The sequence below is a fragment of the Peromyscus californicus genome, unplaced genomic scaffold (assembly GCF_007827085.1).
Source record: "Peromyscus californicus insignis strain IS unplaced genomic scaffold, ASM782708v3 Scaffold_9__1_contigs__length_137607984, whole genome shotgun sequence".
NCBI classification, from domain to species: domain Eukaryota; kingdom Metazoa; phylum Chordata; class Mammalia; order Rodentia; family Cricetidae; genus Peromyscus; species Peromyscus californicus.
In genome coordinates, this window is record NW_026294617.1 from 113,299,095 (window position 1) to 113,319,331 (window position 20,237).

Genomic DNA, 20,237 nt, shown 5'->3' on the forward strand with positions numbered 1-20,237 from the left:
AGAAGTTGAGTTGAGGGTACTTAAGAATCGAAAATTTCAACAGTTTACATTTAGAAAGTCAAAATATAATACAAGCAGAAAAGATCTCAAATAAGAGCATGCATGTTATAACTAGCAACAAGCATTTATTTTTACCAGATTAAAATGTACAACATATTAGATAATATTAAGTAGTTGGTATTGCGTTATTTCTGACAGGTTATAAAATACTACAATGTAGGTGTAAACTCATAACTATCTCCAAGTACCATGGTAGAAATTAGGTTTAAAAAGAATTAATTCAACACACGAGTGATATCCAAATGCAAGGCATTGATATTAGAAACTTTGATCTAAGTCAAATATGTCTGAGACCTAGGCTCCATGAAAACATGATATATAGAAGCTTAGATAACAAGTTTGTATTCCAAGTTTTAACAGTGGAAGGAAGCTTTGTCACTATTAACAAACAGTATCCAAATCACCCTGATGTCTCAGTTAATCAGTAGGGGGAAAAAAACCATAAGCAAGCGTACATGGAAGGTATTATCAGCCTGACTGGAGGTTGGCAAGCTTGGCTTGTTTTCTCATAGGTAAATGGAAACATAGTCACATGGATACATGGCAGGGATGGTTGAAAGTTACAACTAAGTGTGTATTCAAGAAAATGGGGTAGGTTAGTGGAAAGTAGCAATCTTTGCCAGAACTATGACAAATAGAATCCAAGCTTGTTTTTCTTCATTTAAAATATATTCACATTGTCCTGAATGGAGATACTTCCAATTCCCACCAAGACAAATGTTCAGGTCATGGTATAAACTTCGTTACACTCTTGGAGGATTCTTGGACCAATAATGGTAGGGTAGGGAGGATAGGCATCATTCAGTTATCTAGGGAATGATGAACCATGCACACGGGTCATATCCCAACATCAATTCCTGCAGAAGAGGATTTGTAAATCCTGCCTGTTTGAGCTACAAAATAACTTAGCAAGTGTGAGAAGCATAGGAAACCCCGAGTGAGTGAAATCTTTAGTGAACAGGTGTTATTTAAATGGGCATGGCAATGTCGAGGACCCCCAACACATTAGACCCATGAGAAATGGCAAAGTCTTCCTTCTTGGTGAGTGTAAATGTTGAGTGTGCAGAAAGTACCCACTGTGTCTTTCTACCTTGGATATTTACAGCTTCAAGTGCTCCCACAGAAACCACCCTTACCAAGATTAGTTAAGCCTGCCTCTTTGTTCAGCTGTATATAATAACCCTGACTTCTTTTTATCTGCATTTAATTATCTTCCCTCTATATAGGTTCATCTATATACAGGAACCTTTGTCTTCCTGTTCATTTGTATATAATAAACACACTGAGCCTCTGGGGTGCTGCATCTTTTCCAACAGAGAGTCCAGTCCACCTAATCCCAGCTTTTCTGTCTGTGTGTATTTTTTTTTTCATTCCCATGTCCCTGCAATCAGGTCTATTCCTGGAACTGTGTTGGATTTGGCAGGCAGGTAAGTGAAGTGAAAGCTCTGGTATCTACATTTGATGACTTGTAACACCACCTGGTTATTGATACCATTGTATGCCAAAAGAAAGAAAGAACATGGAGAAGAACCTACAGAAAGGTCTTATGGATAGCATGTGGCCATAACTAACTACTGGAGGGTGACAGGTTTGTGCAGAAAAGAAAAGGTGAACATGGTTTGAGTGGTGAGCATCATCTCTGCTAAGTTAACTAACCATCAGAGACAAAGAAAAAGCTCTGTGCCTCGCTTCCCTGTGCCTTTACTCACTTGTGTGCATGTTTAGCTTGTGGCTTTGCTCCATATCTATGGAAACCCCCAGAGTAGGACTCAAAGATGTTTTTCTCCAAGAGATGCTACTGTCTGGGCCTGCATGGAAGCAAGGTACAGGTCCTCACTTCTCCAATGCTCAGAGCCAGACTTGGGCTCCTCTTGCTTATTTTTCTCTGTTCCTTGGTCTAGGGCCATAACTTCAGTTTTAATTCAGGAGAACATTAGGTGTGAGATCCAAGATTTTTTTTTTCTTCACAGTCTGTTTTGTTCGGGATATGGTGGTTTTAGAATGCAAAGAGCTCAGAGTTAAGCTAGTTCACCTGACAGCCCAAAGTGTCGTCTCAAGGAGGAATTTTGTTTCAAGTTCTGTAATCATTCTTACAACTATTTTAAATTAACGAGTAAAATTACATATCTGTGGTATGCAACATGATGTTTCAATATATTTTTACATTGTGAGATGGCTACCACAAGATAATATGAATTAGCTCATCTACTTACTGTTTGCTTTTGTGGGAAGAACACTTAAAGTCTACTGTCTTAACAATTTTCAAGTATATATAATATTATTAACTGCAGCTACACTCCACAACAGATCTCTTGGATTATTCTTCTGTTTTACTGAATGTTTATAAACTTTGACTTACATTCTCCAGCCACTCAAGCCGTTGGTGACCACACTTCTACTCTACTTCTAAGAATTGATGAGCTTCTGCAAGCAATTGTCATCATTCAGTAACTGTCTTTCTCTTACTGGCTTATTATAGTGAAAATATAATACTAGGTCCCGCCATGGTGGCACCCTGGCGGCGGTGGGTCAGCAGGCTGTTGTCATACTGCAGTCCCACCCTGTGTACCGGCCTTTGTAAAATGGGGTCCCACAGGATGTGCTGCTCTTCCAGCATGAACAGGATGGGCTGCTTCTTTGCCATCCTTGGACTGTTTTGCTCCGGCCAGGGTATCTTCTGGACCTCCCTGGCTGTTGCAGCCTTGTCCCGACCTCTTATCTGGGTTCCTGCAGAGGCTCCAAATCAGGGTTACTCGGACCTGCGCTTCGCACTCTGGCGCCAAGGGGCAGCTGTTGGTTGTGGCACGATGGGAGCCTTGGTCCTTGGTGCTTCTCTACTCTCTCCAATCCGTGCATTCAGTCATGCTCCTTGCAGGAGGGCTTACCACTTATGACTCCTTTGGCTTGGGAACCCGTTTCACAGTTCCTTTGAACCAGGTTTCCTGCATCGCCCACAGAGCTGAAGTTCCTGCCATATTGCCTCTGAAGATCAAAGGCCAATGCTTCTACTTCCTTTTGGACAAAGCTGGACACTTCCCCAACACTCAACTCTTTGACAGCACTGTGGGTGCCTGTCGGATCCTGTGAAAAATGGCTTACACTCTTAGATGTGGATGCAAACCCTAGGGATGAGGAGACAACCTGGGACAATAAAAAGGCCCCCAGGATTCAGTAATAGCCAATAAATCTGTATTCTAAAGGGGAAAAAAGAAAATATAATACTAATCTAAGTGTCCATCAGTAGGTAAAAGGGGGATGCTGGATAGTATATGCCCAATGAAAAGCTATTTAATCTTTAAAAAGGCAAATATCCTTTGAAGCAATATGGTTGAGCCTAGACACTATAAAGTCCCCCTCAGGCTGTGTCCTCCATACCTTCTCAGAAAAACTGAAATCAATTTTCCTCATACACCAATTTTGAAGGTAGATAAAAACATTTTCCTGTAGTTTTACCAGTTATCAGAAGCTGATATAAGAACTGTATATGATGAGTTCAAATTTGAAAACTAGGATCAACAAAATATTCATTGTACCAATCACCTCTGTTTGAAACAGCTTCCTGCAGTTTCTGATGACATATTATTTAAAATGTCTTGAGAACAAGCTATAAGGCTATACAGTTTCTACCTTTTTAGGGTTTGTAAGCATTTTTCTCTATACAAGATTGAAGAGTGTCATACAGACTACTGACATTATGAGACTTTTTCCGGGGTTTCTTTTCATTTTTGTGCTCAAAATTTTTACTGTGGAGATGTTGTAGCAGAATCTTACTCTGTAGCCCAGGCTGACCTATAACTCATTATCCAGCTCAAGATAGCCTCACACTCATGGTAATTCTCCTTCTAGGTTTACAGGTGTGAACCACCATGCCCAGAAATGTAAGAATGTTTGAGCCATACCCTAGGGACCATCACATCCCACTGAGAATTAAAAAACATAGGTTGTGTGGTCAACTCAATCTCAAGCAGCATTTCTATTAAGACTGTCTTTCAGAGTCATGCACATTAGCATATTGAAAAAAAACAATATTTTTCTATCAGTGAAAATACAAAATTTGAAGTCAATTTGGCATGATTTTATGTGTTAAGTAAAAAATTTTTTGGAAATTGGTCACATAGACTTTTTTGCAATTTTAAAATACAATAAGCCAAACTGATGTGGCTGCTATCAGTCCCCTGAAGCAGAGGAGGACATGTGCACATCCAACAAGACTGCAAAGCTGGACAGGGGACAGCATGAACAAAGAAGACTTTGCAACCCAGCACAGAAAAACCCCTTGATGCATAGGTTACATGACTGAAGTATCCTAGGTCAATTGTCATTAATGTTCATTGCAGTTTTCTTTTCATTCATATCCTCATGCAAAAACTGTGCCTAACTGTGCTTTGGGCCACTGGCTCCTGAATACCAACAGCAGCTTTCTCTTCTAGGTTGGATTATTACTGCTCTCATTTGTCAAATGTCCACTGGGAAACAAAATGTCTCCTAGCCAAGGACTGCTGTATTATAGCAACCACAAAGTATTGAATGTGTAAACAGTGGCTCAGGAGCTAGCTCAGGGGTAGAGTGAAAATCTAGTTACATGCACAACTATTGGCTCAATTCCCAACACTGCAGGAAGAAAAAGTATGTAAGTAATACATTAGCTTTTTGTACATACCAACTCATTTACTAAGATGTTATCAGAGTGGGCATAACTTTCAGTTTATTAGCTGCTTGGCCAAGGTCAGATTTGTTGACATTTCTCTGCTTTTACTTCCTTATTTTTAAAGAAAAGAAAGTGATTGAATTTAAATTACAGAGTTGCAGAAGACATAGATAACCTTTCTAAGGCACATCAGTCAGTCACTGCTTGGAACATAATGTTTTATTAATCGTTTTAATTATTATTATTATTCATTACACTTCTCTAGTATTGTCTGGCAGACCATTCATTCTCTCTGGTCTACTTGACAGTTGTTCCTCTGTATTAATTAAAACAATCATGGCTTTCTAATGGAGTCTTTTGTAATTTGGTAGGTTTAAGCCCGGAGCTTTGCATTTAGTCATATGTCTCATTCTCACTGTGCTGAGATCCTGAGAAGTTGCAAAGTCTGTTAATTAAATGGGAATATTTACCAGGTATGAGGGAGATCTCTGGGAAGCCATTCTTTTAGATTTTCCTCATTACAAATAGTTTTGTTCTTACCTGCTTTAAATTTTAACAAGTTGTTTAATAACATGTTACAATTCTGGTTATGGTCATAAGATCCATGGCCTTCTACCCTCCTGTACTCACCTGATTTTTTGCAAGCACGTCCATAACAGGAAGGTGTGTTGCTAAAGTGTATCTGATCTCCCCCAGAGCACCAATGTAACCATGAATAGTAACTTGCATGAATGATTTTATCCACAGGCCTACATAAAAGGATTATTTCTCAAACCTGAATGTGCAGAAGTCTATCTTGACTGGGTGTGAAATAAGCCCCTGTGGCTTTTTTGTAAGGAAGCACACTGAAATGAACAGTATGGAGATGTGAGGAAACAGAAAATAAAGATATTACTGACAGTTCTGCTCATGGACATCTCTTCATAGCTGTGGTACCCAGCCAGGATAGAGAAAGAGCCAAGCTTTCATTATTAACACCATGCCTTAGTGACATTTAGAAGTTGAAGGAATTGCTTTTGCTAAAAGACATGAGGAATATTCTCATTTCTCAGAGAGCTGACAGTGCTAGAGATACCTGGGCTTAGTGATAGAGTCCACCAATGGTCCTCACTCCTTCTAGGTGGGGACGCATCCTCTGCTAAGGTGTTGGAGACTTCTCCAGGTGAAATCAACCCTTCAGAATGTGAGAGTTCAAAGTCTTCAGCCTCATTAGGGTCCTTCCACACTAGAAGATACTAAAAGCAACCAGCCAGCATCATTATCTTCCTTATTTTTTCCATAAACTGTCAAAAGTTTTATGTATCAACTCACTAAATCCCTTGATCCCCAGAAGTGGTGAACTGGGATTATCAAATGCATTTACCTTAGCTAAATTCTTTAAATAATCCACACCATGGACTTTCAGCACTCCCATGTGCCAGGGGAGTCTTTAGTAACTGGAGATTTCTTTGAGATGAAGAACCCAGCTCCAGATACCACCAAGTCTATAAGAGAAATTCATCCTTATAATTCTGTTTTTCCTGGTACCACAAGCTGCATTAGTCAGGATTCACTAAGGGAACAGCACTGGATACATACACACACATATATAAGTATTTATGTGTTTATATATGTATAGATATAGTATATGTGGGATTTATTAAATTCCTTACCTGATATGGTTCAAGTGGAGTGTCTGAGAATTTAGTAATTGTTTATTACATGAAGCTGAATATTTCAGCATTCCCAATCTGGTTCTGAAGGCCTGGAGGATTCCTAGAGAGCGTCTAGTCTTCAGTCTATGAAGGAAGCCTGAAGAAGTCAGTTCTACTATGAGTAAAGAAATTCCATAGCAACAAGATAGGTGGGCTTGCCAGCAAGAGTGAGGACAAGCAGGCAAAGTGCAAAGTGTCCTTTTCCTAAGTTCTTTTATCTGGGTTGTCACCAGAAGGCACTGGCCACATTTAGCATGACTCTTCCCACTTCAAATAATCTGATCAAGAAATCACACGCACATACATTCCACATATATACCACACACACTACACACTATATACATACAGTACATACACACTATATACACACACACATCATACACACACACACACACACACACACACACACACACACACACACACACCATACACATTCCCACATCACCTCCAAACATCATTGAAAAAAGTCACTGACTGATTTTATTTGAAAGGTTGCTTAATCACTTACAGCAAAAACATTACAACAAACTTTTTATAGTTCTATATTTCTTAAAACAAAATCAGCAGTAACTATTTCAAATGTTATGATTTTATTATAAATGTGTCTATCAGAGGAGAAAAAGCAAAGACTTAGCTGTGCTCATATATATGGAGACACGAGTGTAATCTGCTGATTACAACAAAAGTAGATTGCGGTCATCCTGCACAACGCCCTCAGCTGATCAATGAAATGGCAGCATGCACAGGCCACTGATGTCATCCACACCTGATTGACACTGGCCAGATAAGCTGCAACAATCAAACCCAAGTTTTGTAAATCTCCAACTGGTTTCTGAGGAAGTGAACAAAAATTTGAATAAGCTTACAAGGAAAGACTTTTCCCAAGAAAAGGAATCATGGATGATGAATTTGCATAGAATTTGGCAATTGCTGATATAGGTAATGTGTGTTAGACATATTCCTATCTGAGTGGGTCAGAGGTGAAATCAGTTACATACAATTCTTAACTGTGAATTATCATACAGAATTAAATAAGTGATACTTTTTCAGCAGTCAGAATGTATAGAAATATATATAGACTGATACATGAATGTATACATGTACTTGCTACATGCTATGAATTAGCTAGTAGATCATGACATTTCTATGTATTTGCTCATTTATTTCTCAGTTTCCTTGGTGCCATCCATCCCCTCTGGCTCTTACATTTTTTTCACCTCCTCTCCTGCAGAGATTCTTGAGTCCTGAGGAGAGGAATTTGATGAAGACGTCCAGTTTAGCACTGTATGTTCCAAAGTTTCTCACTCTCTACACATTGTCCAGTTGTGATAGTTACTGTTCTATTGATGTGAAGAGACACCATGACCAAGAAAACTCATACAAAAAGAAGCATTTAAGAGGGGGGTTGGCTTACAGTTTAGAGGGTAGGTCCATAATTATCACTGTGGGAAGGATACAGGCATGGCTCTAGAGTGGTAGTTGAGAGCCTTACATTCTGATCCCCAGGCAGAAAGAAGACAGAGAGACTGGGCCTGGCATGGACTTCTGAAATCTCAAAGCCCATTTCTAGTGATACACCTACTCCAACAAGGCCACACACAAAATACATTCTCATTTTGTTTTTCCTAGGATTAAAGATAAGCTTGTACACTCTTTTGTCTAAAACTTGCCTTGTAGAATAAAGATTGGGGTATAGATTTGGAGTATACTAAATGAAGGGCACAAAAGCCTTCATTCATATATATATAAGCTTTCACTACTCTAACCACAGAAATGTTTTCTCTGTCATCCCATGGAGTAATGTAAGCAGCCGACTTAGAAACAGTCCTACAGAACTCTTGTCCATGCACCTATTTTAAGTCTACCATTGAGGATACTATTTATTACTTACAACAACGTCCTCTTTATGAGGAATCTTAAGAGAAATCTTAGCCTGATGTTAGGAGCAAGAACATATACCCACTACTGCCCCTGAACAAATGCTGCTGTTTAAGTGACAAGGTCTCTTTCTATAGGTAGATTTCAGAAAGTTACAGCACAGTGTTAGGCCTAATTTCGATTGTGTTATAGGCTCTTAACATCTTCGTCATCATCTTTTTCTTTTCCTCCATCCTAGTATTTCATTAATCCTTCACTCACTCAGTTCTAATGTCTGCCTTCATTGCTATTTTATCTATCACTGTAAAGCACAATCTTGCTTTTGAAGAAAGTTGGCAATTAATACCAATTGTCTTTATTATTTTTTTTTTGAGACAGGGTTTCTCTGTGTAGCCTTTCCTTGAACTCTCTCTGTAGACCAGGCTGGCCTTGAATTCACAGAGATCCGCCTGCCTCTGCCTCCTGAGTGTTGGGATTAAAGGCTTGCACAACCACTGCCTGGCTCAATTGTCTTATTTTAATCATGTTGCTTTATAAACATTGAATGGTTAGCCACTTTTCCCCTTAGGGATATGACATGTGTTATACTCTTTCAACTACTAAAATAATGATTTAATTTAGGCATCTTTTATGAATAGCCCTACAACAGAGAAATGGGGTGTCAGAGATGCTGTGACTTGCCCAAAGATTTTTTTAACTGGGTGTTTGATTCATTTATTTTAGCCATTTTGGTTGCCTGGCCAATATTTCTTATGAAGACTAATTTTGGAAGAAATTTGAGTCATTCCTTATACATTACTGGCTAAGTAGCTGACTAGAAAATGGGAAAGATGCTAGAACTTCATTTTATGAAACTTTAAGAAAGAAATAGTACATCCTATAAAGCAAATTGCAGTTAAATTAAAGGCCTAAATTTAAAAAATGAAGTTTATAATATATTTGAAAGAAATATAAAAAACAATTACAGAATATCTCAGCAGACAAAGCCTTCTCAGATACATGGAGATCCCCATGTTACCAAGAAGAAACAGAGAGGTTGGACTGCTAGAAAGAAGAAGGTATATGAAGAAAAGCATAAGAAATGTTCAAGACAAACTTTTTAAAACTTTTGCAAAAAGATAGAAAAGAGCTGAAAACTCACAACATGTTTCTTCAATTTGGTAAAAGAAAATAATGATTGAGCATTCTAAGAAAAACAAAATAGAAATTCACAAAAGAGGAAGAGCAGCAGCAGCAGCAGATGGGAATGTGTTCTTTTGGGGTAGAGATCAGAAAATACAAACACGAAGAAGGATGGGGTACCTTACTCTTCTTATCATGTCGGGGAGGGACCAGCTGCATAACTGCATACTGTACCTTGGGCCATGCACTTTCCCTTTGTGAGGACCCTAACTGATGTGAGTTTTTGAAATGTAATCTTAAACTAACTTTTGAAAATTACTTAGCCACTGCCTAAGCAGTTTCCCTTTGGAATCACTCCTAACAAGAGAGAAATATGTTTAAGGCTATTTACATAGTGTATTTTGTTCATCTGTTGGGGGACATTAGAATAAAGGGTTGCATAAAGACATGTTGTCCCTAAGCTGGAAGGATGGCTATGAGATAAATTCAAATTAAAATGTAATCTCCTTTCATAAATACAGATTTATATTATAGTATGAACAGTGTGCTGTACCATGGAGAAACTGGAAAGGGGGCTTCTGCAAGTCTTGCAGTAATTACTCTGCTTGGGTAACACAAGATAGTGAAAGAGAGAGGCAATTTAGCCTTTGTATTGATTTTTAGACTATTTTATTGAGCTCTGGATGACATATGAGAAGCTGTGCATTTGTATTTATTCCAGTGTGGAAATGAAGACCCAGGGAACCAGTCACAACAACATTCTGTGTCATAAACCGAGGTGACACCACCAAAAGTTTCTCTTGTCTCCTCTAAGAATATTAGGTTTGACTTCCTGTTACTTTGTCCACATGTTGGGAGATTATCAGTGCTTCTCCTTTCACGTTTATGGAGAGATTTTATTATTTTAAAATTTAAAAAATGGAAAAGAATAGAGTTCTGGAGAAGGGCTTTTGAATAGGGATGAAATATGTGAAAAAGGGAGTAGTCAATACTTTCCAAGAAAAAGTGACAATAATAAAGCCTGTGCCGGTCAGACAGCTACCACCCAAGTTCTCCAGGCTAGACCTCTTTCATATCTCAGAAGGTTTTCCGTTATCTTATAAAGGTAATAAGATGTGTTCATATCAGAAGCTACATGTGAAGTTCAAAGGCAATACACCAGAGTCATACCTGTATTTCAGAAAGAAAAACAACATAAAACAAGACAAAACAAGACCGCTCATACTGAAATCATAGGGAAAGAAGACTCACATCACTTTAGTTAGTTTGACATCAAAATCATTATCTTGAAAATTATTTTGGTTTTCATCATTTCCCAATTTGGAGGCTTTAAATTTTAAAATAAAAGATCATGTGTTTAAAGAAGAGGGGCAACGACAACAATAATTAATAATAATACATATAAGTGATAATAAAGTAAAAAAAAGACAGAAAGAAGGGAGCTAGGCTTGGTGAATAAAACCCATAACCCCTGCAGTTGGAAGAGTGAAGAAGGAAGCCTGCTGTGAATTCAAGACTAGCCTGGGCTACAAGGTATGACCTTGTCTCAACAAACAAACAAACCTAAAAACAAAACAAAACAAAACAAAACAAACAAAGGAAAGAAGTAGAGGAGAGGAGAGGTTAAAAGAGGAATGTGAAGGGGCAACGCAGAAAATAAATTAGAAGCCAGTGGGAGGTTAAGAAAGTGGAATGTGCTGTGGAGCTGCGTGGCGTGCCACTGTTACTCTTTGTGGGGTGAACTGTGGTTTAAAATTATATACCCTCCATAAATATCGAGTGATCTGACAGAATCTTGCAAAATGGGAAAGAAGCACCAGACACAGGAGTCAGGCCCAGTCATGGAGACATCTGCAGCGATGTGCATATGAAATTACCAGGCACCAAACTGAGATAATGGTGTTGGAGTTGAGAGAAGTTGGGAATTAGCAGAATTTCCAAATATGCATCAAGATACTGATGCATGACGTGGTATTGCCATTGTCTGCCACGTTTCTGATTGATGACGAGGCCAGAAATGTTTTCTGATCTTGCAATGGCTGCATTTCAATATTGTGTAGCAATTTCTCATCTTAATTAGTCTCTGAGTTGAGGACAGCTTGGCAGAAACTCACCCAGGAGGCTCGTGGGCAACCCACTTACACCTCTGCATCCCAGCGGATGCCGCTCACAGATGGCCAATTTCCCCCACAGAGTGATTATTTCCATCATCAGTGAATAAAGCCCAGGGATTTTATTATGAAACCTTTGTCCTGAAGTAACTTGCTCAGAAGCACACAGTAAGTGCAAAAATCTCTCAGAAAAAGCTTCAGTTCTTGCTTTAGAAGGCTCCTCCCACCAAACAGCTCTTTGAGCGTTAAACAAATGGGAGTAACAGAAACACTCTCGAACATAATCAAGTAGGTCCTAAGAACACCTTGTTTTTCAATCCCTTTTAAAACATTTTTCATTGTCTGGGTCTCTTTTGAGTCAACAATATAAAGCCTATCAATGCTGCTCAGCTTACAGTCAGTACATCCCACACCCACCAATAACTTGGAAGATGGCTGCATATGGAGACGTATCCTACTCACAGTTGGGAAAGTGAGCGTAAAGAATGAACTGTACACATTAAAGACTGAAAAGCCAGAACTGACACTTCCTGGTGAAAGTTCCAAACTTGTCCTTAAGCTCTATAACACTTTAATATGTAACTTGGTATTTAATGATGTTTGGGAAAAGATTAGAGATTGATCACTCTAAAAGGAGGTACCACAATGCAGACACTTCGTCTATTACTCATTCTCTTAGAGTCTAAGTATTTCCAGATTCCTAGAATATTGTGAATTTTTTTCTTGTATTTCAAAACATCCAAAAACTCTTCATAAAACTATGGATACAAAATACAATTTACATCAAACCATAGTAACATCAGTTATATAGCTTAAGCTAATCTTTAAGAACTCTACGCTATACTTGTTTGTTTTTTAAGGAGTATTAGATGACTAGACAGAATCCATCATCCTTTAGATGTGTCTTGAGACAGTTCCACTGTTCAGACTCCTGATAATTTAATTCCACAGGGTACTCTCAAACTTGCTCTCACTTTACATGATCTGTCTCAAAATATTGTAAAGGCCAAATTAGTGACTGCTAAAATGGATGGGATTTGAAAGGAGTAGTTCACATAGAACATCATTTAATATATACTCTGGAATGAGTCAACGTATTCTCCAACATGCAAACACATTCTGCTTCCAATACAAGCAGTTGCAAGGATGCCCTTACCTAGTATTGAATAGCTGATGCTCAAGATGTTCCACAATGATGTCCTCCCCTGGCACTCAGGTTCTGTTGTCATCCTGATCCTTGAATATAGGCAGAAAATGATGACTTCCAGCAAGCCAGTAACAACAAAGGTGAGTATGCAGCTTCCATAACGAAGCCCATCTTAACAAAAGATTTTCTTAATTGCTTTCTTGAGTCACACAACTTAATGAATCAACTTGCTATATTCTTAGAGGGATCCTTTCTCACATTGAGATGATGCAGCTCAGTCAACATCTGGTTTAAAACGGACTTTTATTTATTTTCATTCCCACATAGTCATTAAACACAATGATGGATTTCAGAAAGACATCTTCACGTGTGTATCTCACCATATTAGCCGCCTTTACTCATCCCCTTCTCCTTCCTCTGCCCTCCCTATTGTCTCACTTCTTTCATATCATCATAGACACATGATATTTTATAAATATGAACCTAAGACTCACATATTAAAGAAAGCATGCAATATTTGTTTTTCTGAGTCTGACCTATTTCCCTTTATATCATGTTCTCTGGTCTTACGTATTTTCTTTCAAGTGACATAATTACATCCTTCCTTATGGCAAAGAATAATAGTGAATAAGAGTTATATTTTCTTTATCCTTTCATCAATTGACAGGTGCTTAGGCTATTGTGAATGGTCTGTAATAAGTATATAATAAGTATGGCAATGCAGGTGTCTCCATGGTACTCTGACTTACAAACTTTGAGGCATATTCTTAGTACTGCCATAGCTGGATTGCATAAGAGTTCAAGTATTTGTTTTGGGGGAACTTCTGCACTGATTTCCACAGTGGCTGGACTTGCTCATATGCCCATCAGCAGTGTCTAAGGGTTCCCTTTTCTCCATATTCTCCTTAACAGTCATCACTTGCTTTCTTAGTGATTTGGAGTAGATGGACTTTCAATGTCTTTTTGACTTGTGTTTCCACAACGATGAACATTCTTTCTATGCTTAAAACCCATTTCTGTCTTTTGAGACCTGTCAATTCCATTATCCCATTTATTGATTATGTTGTTTTCTTTGTATTTAGGTTTTTGTTGGTGGTGGTCTTTGTATAATTTACATATTAATCATCTGTCAAATATTTTGCTAAGAAAAAATTTCTTCCTTATGTAGACTGTCTGTATTGTATTTAATTACTTCATTAGATATGTAGAAGTTTTTAATTTTTATGCAATTCCTTTTGTCACTTCTGTTTTTTTTTTTTCTGAGCTATTGGAGTCTTGTTCGGGCAGTCCTTGTCTATGCAGATTTCTTGATAGGCTATCTCTGTGCATGCCTCTGACAGTTTCAGAGATTTGAGTCCTACAGTAAGGTCTTTGATTCATTTGAAACCGATTTTTGTATATGGTGAGAGATAGGGATCTATTTCATGCCCCTACATGTGAATGTGTAGTTTTCCAACATTTGTTAGAGAGGGTATCTTTCTCTCCACTGTATGCTTTTGGTATCTTTGTCAAAATTAAGATGGCTGTAACTGTGAGCGTTTATTTCTGAGTCATCAAGTCTATTCATTTGGTCTATGCATCTGTTGTTTTGACAGAAACTCACTGTTTTTGTTACTATGACTCTGTAATGTAAACTGGAATCAGGTATTGTGATGCCTCCAGTTTTGTTCCTTTGCTCATAAATGCTTAGGATATTTGGGGTCTTTGTGACTTCCACATGAATTTCAGGATTTTTCTATTTAGGTGAGAAATGCCACTGGAATTTTTTTTTTTTTTTTTGGTTTTTCGAGACAGGGTTTCTCTGTGTAGCTTTGCGCCTTTCCTGGAACTCACTTGGTAGCCCATGCTGGCCTCGAACTCACAGAGATCCGCCTGGCTCTGCCTCCCGAGTGCTGGGATTAAAGGCGTGTGCCACCACCGCCTGGCTGCCACTGGAATTTTGATAGAGATTGTGTTGAATATATAGATTCCTTTTGGTAATATAGATATTTTCACGGTTTTAATTCTTCCTACTAATGATCTTAGGATGCCTTTCCATCTTCTAGTTTTTTTCTATTTCTTTCTTCATTATTTAAACTTCACTGCACAGGTCTCTTACTAACTTGCTTGGTTTCATTGTATAGTAACATTTAAACTGTTGTGAACAAAACAAAATTTTCTTTCTTAGCATGTTCGTTACTGGCACAGGAAAGCTGCTGATTTTTGCACTTTGATTTTGTATATTGTTGCTTTGATGAAAGTATTTTTCAGTTCAAAGAATTTTCTGGTAGAGTCTGTGGGATCCCTGAAGTATTTAAATAGATGGGTATTTGCTGTGGGATGTTCTGTATGTTAAATGTGTTGCTCTGATTGGTTAATAAATAAAACACTGATTGGCCAATAGCCAGGCAGGCAGTATAGGTGGGACAAGGAGAGAGGAGAATTCTGGGAAGTGGAAGGTTGAGTCAGAGAGACACTGCTAGCCACCGCCATGACAAGCAAGATGTAAGGTACTGGTAAGCCACAAGCCATCTGGCAAGTTATAGATTTATAGAAATGGGTTAATTTAAGATATAAGAACTAGATAACAAGAAGCCTGCTGCAGCCATACAGTTTGTAAGCAATATAAGTCTCTGCATGTTTAGTTGGTTGGGTCTGAGTGGCTGTGGGACTGGCGGGTGAGAGAGATTTGCCCTGACTGTGAGCCAGGCAGGACTAGGAAAACTCTAGCTACAGGTATTGTGTGCAAATAGAGAGTGTGACTTTTTTCTCTCTAGGGTGGTTTGAATCCCCCATGGTCTCTGGCATTTGAGCATTCAGTTCCCAGTTGGTGGCACTGTTTAGATAGAGAGCATGGCTTTGCTAGAGGAAGTATATCCTTGAAAAGTGGGCTTTGAGTGTTTAAAGACATCATTTCTACTTTGCTTTTTTTTGCTTAACGCTTGTAGCTCAGGATGTGAGCCCTTAGCTTCCTGTTAGAGCCACCATGGCTGTAGCTTGCTGCCACACTTCCCTTCCATGATGGACTCTTACTCCTCTAGAACCTTAAGCCAAATAAATTCTTCATTCTGTAAGTTGACTGGTCATGTTATTTTATAACAGCAACAGAAAAGTAACTAATACTCTTCCCTATTTGTATTTTAGAGATTATTCTTCCTCTTTTCTTACTTGAACTAGTCTAAGACTTCAAGCAGTGTGTTGGTAAGAATGGGGGAGCAGACTCTGTTTTACTACTTATTTTAGAGCAGTGTTTCTCAACCTATGGGTCAAGACTCCTTTGGGGTTTGAATAGCCCTTTCGTAGGGGTCACCTAAGATCACCAGAAAACACAAATATTTACATTATGATTTATAACAGTAGCAAAATTACAGTTATAAAGTAGCAACAAAAATCATTTTATGATTGAGGGGGGTCACCACAACATGAGGAACCGTATTAACAGGTTGCAGCATTAGGAGGGGTGAGAACCACTGTGAGTTTTTCTTCACTTACATAATGCTGTCTCTGTGTTTACTGTATACGGACTTGATTATACTGAAATAGATTGCTTCTCTCCCTGTTCTCCCCAGAGCTTTTATTACAATGTGTGTTGGATCATGATCACATGATTTCTGACACTGACTCCAATTATATGATATATTATTCAATAATTTGTGTATCATAGAAACTATGGGATAGCAAAGTGTAGAGTTTTAAGTTGCAACAATACATTACTGATACAGATAATGCACCCTGTCTATGGATCTTCAACTGCAAATGTCCTCATCCCAAGTCTCACAAAACCAATAGCTGCTCATTCATGCATATGTGGTACTTTGGGTCCACTTTGCTACTACTTTATGATCTCTGAGTGACAGGTCCACTTTGCTACTACTTCATGATCTCTGAGTGACAGCCATTCACTGTCATTAAGAAGTCCATGTCATTTCTTTCCAGATCATCAACTTAATTTATTTAGCAGATGTTTCTTAAGAGTCTGCCATTATCTGGGTCTAGTGGTGTGTGTACGTAATTCCAATACTTGGGAAGCTGAAGCAGGAGGATTAGTTCAAAGCCAAACTGAGATACACAGTGAGTTTGAGGCCATCTTGTAGACCTTGTCAGAAAAATATGCGAACCATAAGGAAGAAGGTCTTACCTTCCAGGTCTCATTCTAGTAACCTTGTGGTATGTCATTAGACAAAATGTACAAACACCTTTACCACACAAATTTACATCCTGGCAAAGGGATGCAGAGACAAAGACAAATCTGGACAACATAAAGATGCCTTTCCCAAAGTTCTAAATGGATTTTTCTCCTCACATTTTCACAACTATATAATTATATGCATCTAATACTTGATAGAATATAATGGTCAGATTGATGCCTTTGTTTTCAGTTTGCATAAAATCAATGTATATGTTAAAGTTGCCAACTCAGGTTTTCTGAAATACCATAATTATATATTGTAGTAGAGATATAAATAATAAGGACACAAAGGTAAATAAGCTAAGGGGAATCTGAGAAGGAGGCAAACAGGGGAAGACAGATTATATGAAATAGCGTGTTAGTTTAGGCCTTCATCTGACTCATTTCAAGTGTGATGTTGGAGCATAGTGAAGCAATCATTCGGATTGCAGAGGAGTGTCACCCAGAGAGAGCAGCTGGGGAGAAAGCCCTCAGACAAAAACACACCTGGAACTGTAGAGGGAGCAGCCCACCAGCCACTTGGCTGGAGTGTGTGTTGCGTAAGTAGTAGAGGCAGGCAGGAAGGCAGAGCAGTAATGGGAAGCCAGTCAGGTGGGACAGCCAGCCAGATGGATGGCTTTGATATTTATTTAGAAGAAGCAAGAAAAGCCACCAAAGGATTTGAGGAGAGGAGTAAGGGGAGGTGACCCAGTTTCTTAAAGAGTCATTTTGGCTAAGAGTTCAGCTCAGGAGTTAGCTTAGCTAGCTAGACTGCAGCTAGTGGTCTGCTGTTCTAATATTTTATGATTTGTATAGAAAAATTTAAATATATTAAGATGATCTCCTCGTTTTTTTTGGCTCATTTCAGTCCGGTCTTCATGGATTTTTTTTTTCAGAGTCACACTTCAAATGGAAATAGACATAGGTTTTGTTTTGCTTCTGGGTTTACATATAATACATACATACATACATGTATATGTACATGGAACTGTAATGGTATCAGCCATGTTAAGGTCTTATATTTGTATACTTGATTGAAGATTTGTTGGACATGGGGATGAATAGACATGTGTTTTTTTTTTCCCTAGCATATTCTGGTAGGAATCAAGGAACTATGTAATGTATTTTATATGGTACATGGAGTGCAACTAGCACGCCACTTTGTGGTCGCCCGCTTTCTATATGTATTACTATTTGTCAGTTTTTCCATATGAAAGCATAAAATCTAATGTGCATTCCCGCTGAACTTTTATTTTTCTTTTTCTTTCCACATTTCCCATAATTCTTGAAATTAAATTCATAGGTTTTAGCATCATTTATATGCTGAATTCTCCGCTTAAAATCTCCTGGACTTCAATTCACATTTCAAGTGCCTAAAAAATATACCTACCACTAAAGTTTCATAGAAATCATGAGAATGCTACGTTTGGAGACCAATGAAGCCCTCTGCTCCCAAGCTATGCCATTCCCTTTTAAAAAATTAATTAATTAATTAATTCTACATCCTGGTCACAGTTCCTCCTCCCTCCTCTTCTCCTAGTCTCTTGCCCCACCCTCAATCTATCCCCACCTTCCAATTCACTTCTCCATTTCTGTTTAGGAAAAGGCAGGCCTCCCATGGATACCAATAGAACATGGCATATCAAGTTACAGTAAGGCTAAGCACCTCCCCATGTATTAAGGCTAGGCAAGAAAATCCCATATGAGGAGTAGGGTCCTGAAAGCCAGCAAAAGAGTCAGAGACAATCTGTAATTACACTGTTAGGAGTCCCACAAGAAGACCAAGCTATACAACTGTAACATATATGCAACTGTATCATATATGCAGATGGCCTAGGTCGGTCCCATGCAGGCTCCCTGGTTGTCGGTTCAGTCTCTGTGAGCCCCTATGAGCCCAGGTTAGTTGATTCTGTGGGTTTTCCTGTAGTGTACTTGACCCCTCTGTCTCCTAGAATCCTTTCTCCTCCTCTTCTGCAGGATTGTCTGAGCTCTGCCTAATGTTTGGCTGTGGGTCTCTGTATCTGTTTCCATCAGTTGCTGGATGAATTCTCTCTGATTTCAATGGACTAGGCACCAATCTATGAATATAGCAGAATGTCATTATGTTGATTCTATCCTAACAGGGTCATCTAGCCTGTGGGTCCTGGTGCTCCAGACAGTGTCAGTGGTAGGCTTATTCTCTGGGTATGGGTTTTAGGCTAGACCAGTCATTGGTTGGCCATTCCCTCAATCTCTAGGCTACCCTAACCCCAGCCCATCCCATAGGCAGGACAGACTGTACATCAAAGGTTATGTGGCTGGGTTGGTGTCCCAATCCCTCCACTTGAAGTCTTACTTGTCATAGGAGATGGTCAGTTCAAGTTACATATCAGCTATTGCTAGGAGTCTTAGCTGGGGTCATCTTTGTAGATTACTAGGAGATTCCCTTGCACCAGGTTTCTACCTGATCCTGAAATAACCCCTCCCCTTTCCATTGTCTTTGTACTCTTCCTCTTCATCCCCCAAAACCTGATCACTCATGTTCCCATCACTACCCACCAGCAGATTTCTCTCAGGAAATCTCTTCTATTTCCTCTTCCCAGGGAGATCTGGGTGTGACCCTCTTGAACTCGACTTGTTGCCTAGTCTGGGTCTGTGGATTGCAGCATAGTTATCCTTTATTTTATAGTTAATATTCACTTATAAGTAAGCACATGCCATTTTTGTCTTAGAAAGGCCTTCGTTACCTCACTCAGGATGGTTTTTGCTAGTTCTATCTATTTGCCTGCAAATTTCCTGATGTCATTGTTTTTGTACCACATTTCCTTTATCCATCTGAAAACAGATACAGAGACCCACAGCTAAACATTAGGCAGAGCTCAGACAATCCTGCAGAAGAGGAGGAGAAAGGATTCTAGGAGACAGAGGGGTCAAGTACACTACAGGAAAACCCACAGAATCAACTAACCTGGGCTCATAGGGGCTCACAGAGACTGAACCGACAACCAGGGAGCCTGCATGGGACCGACCTAGGCCCTCTGCATATATGGTACAGTTACATATATGTTACAGTTGTATAGCTTGGTCTTCTTGTGGGACTCCTAACAGTGTAATCACAGATTGTCTCTGACTCTTTTGCTGGCTTTTCTTGTTTGAAAAGAGGAAAATAAATCTTTTACCTATTCTTCATTTGCCAAATAGAGGTCAATATCAACTTCATGGATGACCTAAAAGTGACTTTTCATTGCATTTGTTCCAGAAAAACTCAACAAATGTCACTGTAGTGTATATTATCGTTTAAATAAAGATTAATTAGAAGTAGTAGTCTTTGAATTAAAACATTTTAAATGTCATATTCTGTAGATCTTTGAAATGTTTGAAGACCATTTATCTATTTAAATGTATCTGTTTATGACCTTGAAAACATACGTAGCATGACTACAAGTTTGAC

The 20,237-nt window shown here is 38.8% G+C and overlaps 1 pseudogene; it reads left to right on the forward strand.

Annotated features, from left to right (window-relative positions):
- The first annotated feature begins 515 nt into the window (after window positions 1-515).
- On the forward strand, window positions 516-3,147 carry LOC128106697 (transmembrane protein 223-like; annotated as a pseudogene).
- Window positions 3,148-20,237: the final 17,090 nt, after the last annotated feature.